Raw genomic sequence first — 7,684 nt, forward strand, 5'->3', positions numbered from 1 at the left:
CTCGACACGCTCAAGGGAGATTGAGGACCATGGCCTGTCTTGATTAGTTTTCTGACTCAACCAGATGGATTGTATGACTCCCATTACTGCTCCCCTTATCCATCTCCTGTACAGAATTCACTTTGTGATAATTTTTTTAGGTATAATGAAAATTCCTAGTTGTGTGGTGTCTAGAATCTGTTTTTCCATTTCCTTCTAGCTTCTTTCAGTTTGCATCTCATTTTGAACTTTAGCTTTTCTGACCGTAGTCCTAAATGCTTTTGCTAAATTTTAGTTTTTCCTGATCAACTTAGGTTCTATTTTTGGTAACATCCCCATTTCCCTGTGTGGTCCACATGCAGCGTTTCAAGGCAATGAAATTGAAATTCCTGTTGGAACTAACTGGATAATAATGAGATGTTCTTCTAGCATATTTTCAAGAGCTGTAGATGAAATGAACATGTGCTACTGAAAAATCTGTAAGGAACAAGTATATATAAAAGTGCCTCTTGCACAGTAGGCAGCCAGCATTTTTTTCTAAATGAATGAATTTCACATAATAACCTATTAATAAAGAATACACCTTTCGTATTACTTTTTACAAGCCCCGCTTACCGGCCAGAGCAAGAAATACTGTAGGCGATTCAGGGACTAAGCAGCTAGGAGCTGGCTCTTCTGAATACACTTTCCCCTGGCTTCCCCTTCCTCCAGCCAGACTTGATTCCTGCAGCTCAGCTCTGCGGTGAGGTGAGTGAGGGTCAGGGGCCTGGTGCCTTCACCCCACCCCCTTGTTTCAGGGGGCCCGAGCTCAGGAATCTGTATGAAGTGTATCAAAACAGTAGTCCAAGTGGCTGACGTCCACTGCAGCTATTTGTTTACAAATATGACCTCTGAACACTTTGAAAACAGTTTGTTCTTTATCGTTGGTGAGCATTCCTTTTATAATTTGTTTACACCGTGTGTTGAACAAACTACTAACGTCACTGATAGAGCAAAATTAAAATTAAAATTCAACTAGCCTCACTCTGATGGCTGATGATAAATTCCAAATTAGAAAAATGTAAATAAATAAGATTTCATGATCTATGTTTATATATGTATTTATATAGGGTTTACATGCATGTGAATTAAGAGTCATAGCAATTTAGAACTGGAAGGGAACATTAAAAAATTCTGTTTAAAGCCTACATTTTAAAGCAGATGAAGAGATTTGTGACTGGTAAATTGTTCTTTTTCTTGTACCCAAGAGACTAGTTCTATGTTTAGACACAATCCAGAAATAACCTTCTTTACAGATAGAATTTGCTGTGATTCCATGGCTCCACTGAGCACGTTAAGTGTTATGTAATGCTCTTCTATTAGTTGTCTTATCATGTCCTATAAGTCTATGGGAACTTTGAAGGCAGAGATTTTGTTTTATTTATCTTTGTATTACCCACAGTATCTGTCCCAGCCCAGCCCCACATCTGATATGGGATTGAACATCAGTCCATCTGCAGACAGCCATGATCCTACACTGAGATTAGGAAAACAGGCATTAAGGAGCTAGGTCTCCTGTGTGCTTTGCAAATATTCTTCTGCTCCAGGACATCTGATAGTTTCCCTGGGTAACCTTGTTTGCTGTTTGGAGTCCTGTTGTCTGCATTCTTCACTTCATAGTTATGAAGCTGTGCCCCAAATAAGGCCCTCCCATCCCATTGTTTCCCCACCTACATCGCCAGCTGTATCGGACCGGACTGGATTTGCCATTCCCTGGTTTGGACACAAATTGGAACTGCGGCTGCTCCCCAGCCACCCCCTTCATTGTGCCCCTGAGCTTCACCCTGGCATGCTGGGTAGTAAATAACTAAGCCTGCTGTCATCCCACTCTGAGAGTTCCAGCTGTTGCTTACCTGGCATGGTTACACACAATAAATGGGTGTTGAACAATTCTAAAGAATGAAATTTGACAAATACTTGAGTGTACAATTAATGTCAAATTAATGACCCTGTTCTGGGTACTGGAGATACAGCAGGAAACAAGACCAAATTCCTGCCCTCATAGAATTTACATTCTAGTCATGATAAACAAATAAATTAATCGATATATACTATAAAATCACTGCTAAAATGTAAGTGCTGAGGAGAAACATAAGGCAGAAAAAAAGAACAGAAAATGACCAGAGGGGGTATTATTTTGCAAAGAATGGTCAGGGAAGGCCTAAACTTAGAGACATTTTGGATTCCTCTGCACATAGGTGGTATTTAAAGCCATAGGAAGAGTGAGATCATCTAGGGAATAAATGTAATTCGTGAAGAGAGGTCTGAAGACTTGACTCTGGGAATTCCGACATTGAGGAAGGTAAGCAAGAGGAGGATTCAGGGAAGGAGGTCAGGAGGGAACAGCCGCTGAGGCGGAGGGTGGGGAGGAGAGGGGAGTGTCCTGGAAGTCAAATTGAGAAAGTGTTTCAAAAAGGGGGGCAGTCAGCTAACACCAAGAATTGACGTGTGAATTTGTGAATGTAGAAGTTAAAGGTGGCCCAGGAGATAGCAGTTTCATTGAAATGGAGGAGGCCCTGATAGGAGTCAGCTCAAGATGGAAAAAGAAATGGAGAGAGTGAATGAACACAGTGCCTTTGAGGTACTTGCTGCAGAAGGCAATGGAAAATGGCTGGTAGCTAGGGAGGGCTGTGAGACCAAGAGAGGCTTTGATTTTTTCTAAGATGAGAGAAATAACAGCATTTTCGTGTGCAGGGAACAGACAGAGTGAGAAAACTGGTGATGCAGGAGAGGCGTTAATGTACAGGTAAGAGGCAAGGTGCACTAGGCCGCATTCCCTCCAGCAAAAAGGGAACTTTCAGCCAAAGACTTAGTCAAAACATTTCAAAAGAAGACAGTCAGTGGTAAATTCACCATTTAGCAAGCACACATTTTGTTTCCACTCTGTTTTGCTCTGTCATCATTAAATTACAGTTCATGATGTAAGTGAAGTTACACTGATAATATGAATGTCATTATACAGAGCTTTAGACAGTGATCCTTCAGTGAAGTCAGTGATATCTTAATGAATTATTTTCAGTTTCTAAACCTAGAACAACTTGAGATTTCTTCTCTACAGTGTATGATAAATAATTTATCACGTTATTGTAATTAGAGCCATATTATTAAAGCAATAGCCGCTTCCTTTCTGTAGCACTTCTGTTAATGCGACTTTGGTTTTCTTGAGGGAAGCCTTAGAAAAAAACAGATGGGAAAAGTATGACCCCATGAACAGAAAATACAACCTTTCCTGCTTGGCTTTTTCTCTTTATAGTACTTCAGGTCTAAGTTCCCAGACATAAATAGGGGTAGAAACTGACCTAAAGTCCAATCAACTTTTTCCTAAAAAAAACCAACACACGTTTTCTACAGGATAAAAAAATTTAGATAAGGCACATAAGAAACAAAATTTTCAGGACATCAGAGTTGTGGTCAGAAAGAGAAGCACCCTCAGGGAATGTAAAACCTTAATTAAGACAGATGCAATTTATTCCTGTTATGTAAAATGAGATTTTTAGGCATGGCCGGTGTGCTAAGTGGTTAGAGCATTGGCCCGAGCACTGAAAGGTTGTGGGTTCAATTCTCAGTCAAGGGCACATACCTAGGCTGCAGGTTCAATCCCCAGCCCAGTCGGGGCAAATGCAGGAGGCAGCCAGTTGATATTTCTCTCTCTCTCTCCCTCTTTCCCTCCTTCCCTTCCACTCTCTCTAAACTCAATGAAAGAAATATCCTCCGCTGAGGATGAAAACAACAACAAAATACTAGAGATTTTTAGATCTAGAATAAGATATTAAAGATCATTTATTCCAACCACTTTACAGATTAATAAACTCAAGCCCAAGTGCTTAAATAACATACGAAGATGCTGAGGTGATTACTGACTTTGTTGGATGAGTCTTAAAATTAATAAAAAGAAAACTAAGATAGTAATCATAGTAATAATAATTATAACATTATTGAGTGCTTTCATATACCAGACACACTTTATAGTCATAACCTCAGTTAAAGTTTATAGCAACACTATGAGATGGGAAGTAAGGGTTTTCTTTTTTTAAAATTGAACTTATTGGGGTGACATCAGTTAATAAAATTACATAGGCTTCAGGTATACAATTCTACAATACATCATCTGTATATGGTATTGTGTGTTTAACAATCCAAGTAGAGTTTCCTTCCATTACCATTTATCCCCCTTTTACTCTCTTCCACCTCCCCCCACCCGGACCCCACCTTTCCTCTGGCAATCACTATTCTGTTGTCTGAGTCTTTTTTTTTCTTTGTTTAATCCTTTCACCCATCTCACCCAGCCCTCCCCCTCCCCCCTGACACCTGTCAGTCTGTTCTTTGTATCAATGAGACTTTCTCCATTATCAACCAACTGCTACTTAGTTGACTTACAAAATTCATCACTTATTTCCATTTCCTTCTCTGTAAAAAAACCTGACTAATGCCCACACCATATTGAATGATTGAGGCTGGTAAATGTCTTTCCATATAGCTAATCTGCTATCTGCAGGTGCAATCTATATTGGTATCTGTATCTCCTGGAAACTTGTTGAAAATACAAATTATTAAACTGCACCCACACCCAGAGTCCCATGGCTAGAAGTCGTGCTCATTGCCTTCTCTCCTTCAACTCACATCGTGGTTCAGTGGCGAGTTCCCTATGCCCTGTTGCCTGAGAATAAAAGAATTTGGCCCTGGTTTACAGATGTTTCTGTCAAAAAAACAGCACCAGGCACTCAGGTGGGGCCTAAAGAAAAATGGAAAGGGAAACTTTTTTACTAAATAAAATTTCAAACAGTAGATTTCATGGTAAACTTTGTCGGGGGGGGGGGGAATTTTTTTCTTTCAGGAGATTATCCTCAATTTTAATCATATACCACTGGAAAATCACACAAATAACACATATACATTAGTAGGTAACCTACTGGGTTCAATTAAACAATTGATTCATTCAATAGTTATAAAGTGTAGTCTACTTTGAGAACTAATACTATAGTAAATGGTGCATAATTCTGTAAGGAACACCATCTATATTAATTAGCTATGCCACAATAATGCTGTCTAGCAAACCACCTAAAACTCAGTGGTATTGAGTAGTAATGTTACCGGAAAGAGGACTTGGCCCTTGGTGGGTCTGCCTAGGACCATCTGCTAGTGTGTGGGATTCTTGACTTCATGCAGGAAAAATTTCACAACACAAATCCAGGTGATATGAAGGGAACATTTATTAAAGTTGGGGACAGTAAAACAAGAAAAAGCTTAGCATAGAAGAAACAACAGGAGAGCCTAGGCTGGTCTGCCTTAGCTCTCAAGGGAATTACAGAAATGGGGGCCTGGGGGTCAGGTTCAGGGGTTAACTTGGGACAAACTGCTGCTGTCCATTGCTCCCCTGGTGGAAAGTCTCATGGGGTCCTTTAGAGTTTAGGAGATGTGTGCCTGTGGGGAAAGAAGAGAAGAAGGGGGAAGGGAATGGCACACAGGCTACTCCCCAGAGGGAGAGCGGGCACTAGGTCCTTTGTCTTGAGGTTTTTCTTTCTTTCTTGCAGGCAAGAATCTTAGGGGAGATCTTAGGGGAGGGTTTCAGCAGAATAATCATGAGTTATCTATGCGTTCTCCTCAGGGTTGTGGTCTCCACTGATTGGTCAGTGTCAGGGCAGGGGGTCATTAGTCACTGCAGCTGGCCCTGGTGTGGCCCACCTGACTTTGCTGCTTTTCTGGGTTGGAGCTGAAATACAACCGAGGCCTAGATGTTTTCTCTAAGGAGGTGACCTTCTTTTTTTTTTTCTTTAAAAAAAAATATCTTGACTGATTTCAGAGAGACGAAGGCATAGGGGAAGAGAGAGAAACATCAATGATGAGAGAGTCGTCATTGATTGGCTGCTTCCTGAATGCCCCCGACTGGGGATCAAGCCCACAACTCGGGCATTTGCCCTAACCGGTAATCAAACCACTGTCTGGATCCTAGGTCGATGCTCAACCGCTGAGCCACACCAGTCAGGGCAAGAGGTGACCTTCCGTGTCCGCTGTAAATTGCTCTGCCAGTTTGTTCAGCTATCTGTCTCAGTTTTCTTATTTCGCTTGTCCTGGCTTACTGTCCTGTCTCAGTAAGTGTTTCTGACTTACGCATCTAAAGGTCAATTGAGGTTTGGCTGATCTAGCCTGGCTTTGGGCCGCCTTGGCACCAAGTGTTTCTTATCCTCCTTTGACTAGTGGTTATTCAAGCCATGCTCTTCAAATGGCAAAAAGAAGAAATTCAAGAGAGCATGCTCAACTGTGCAAGCATAGTTCAAACCTCTGCTCATGTCATGTCTATTAACATCCTATTAGCCAAAGCCTAAATTCAAGAGGTGAGGAAATATATTCTTCTCATTGAGGAGAGAAACAAAGGTGAATATTTGTTAAAGATCTGATTTGCTATACCCTCTGAATTTAAAACTAGTATTTGTTTTTTACAGAAATATTATTCAGTATGTTGTCGTCAAAGAGCTACAGCTGTGCAAATACAGTGGTACCTCGGTTTTCAAATGTAATCCATTCCAGAAGACTGTTGGAGTTCTGAAACATTAGAAAACCGAGGAATCAACAGCTGACAGGTAGGCCTCAGGATCTTGTCCTCAGCAGAAGCCATGTGGCATGTTTGACTTCTGAGGCATGTTCGAAAACCGAAGCTTTTACTTTCGGGTAAACTGAAATGTTTGTCAACGGAGATGTTCGAAAACCGAGGTACCACTGTAGTTGATTCATGCAACTTAACAAACATTTATTGAATGTCTTAGAGATCAATAGGACACAGTCCCTTCCCTCAAGAAGCTCAGAGAAAGAACTCCAAACAAATCAAAATTTAATGTTATGAATCCAACAAAGCCTTTGCAACGTCCTGAGTTTGGTGTAATTATTCTCATCTTATCATAAGAAACTGAGACACGGAAGGATTAAATTATTTATTCAATATTATATTACAGAACTGAAATCCAACACTTTGGGGGGATAGGGGATTAAAATCCTAAACTCTTCTTGTCATTCCATACAACCTCCCTCAGAAAAGGAGCACAGAGGTGATCCAGTCCAATACTTCACTTAATAGTGAAATCTTTGCATCCTTACCGCAGCAAAAAACCAACACCTTGGTGAATTTAGGCACATTATAGAGGATGTAGAATGGATTATATATAATTTCCCCTGTTTATAATTCTGCCCTTTTTACTAATTGACTTAGATTGTTCATCAAAAACTAACCTTTATAAAAGTAGTAAGGGAGATTTGCAGGCCTATCCTGGGCTAATAGAGATCTGAGATGCTGAAGGATTCCTTAGTCAGTTTTGAAAATATCTGAGTCACAGACCGTAGCCTTTAAGTCGATTGAATTTTTGTCAATATATACTATTTTGATAATAAAGAAAAAATTGAGTGGACCATTGTGTTCTTTGGTCCTGAAAAGTGGAAAGGATTGTGGGCAATAACAAGGAATCCTGAGGGCTGGAGTGTATGTATTATGACTTTCACCTCTGTTAGCCACTCTGAAGCTATTATTATATTATTTTACATTAATATTTCTAATATAAAATGGCTCCTCATATTTGTTCAGAAGAACCTCCAAAGCTAATGTTTACAGAACCTTCACCATAACCATATTATGGCAAATTATAGGTACTGTATTATTATTCCCATGTTTAAAAAGAGA

The sequence above is a fragment of the Miniopterus natalensis genome, chromosome 2 (genome assembly GCF_054644295.1).
Source record: "Miniopterus natalensis isolate mMinNat1 chromosome 2, mMinNat1.hap1, whole genome shotgun sequence".
In the NCBI taxonomy this organism is placed as follows: domain Eukaryota; kingdom Metazoa; phylum Chordata; class Mammalia; order Chiroptera; family Miniopteridae; genus Miniopterus; species Miniopterus natalensis.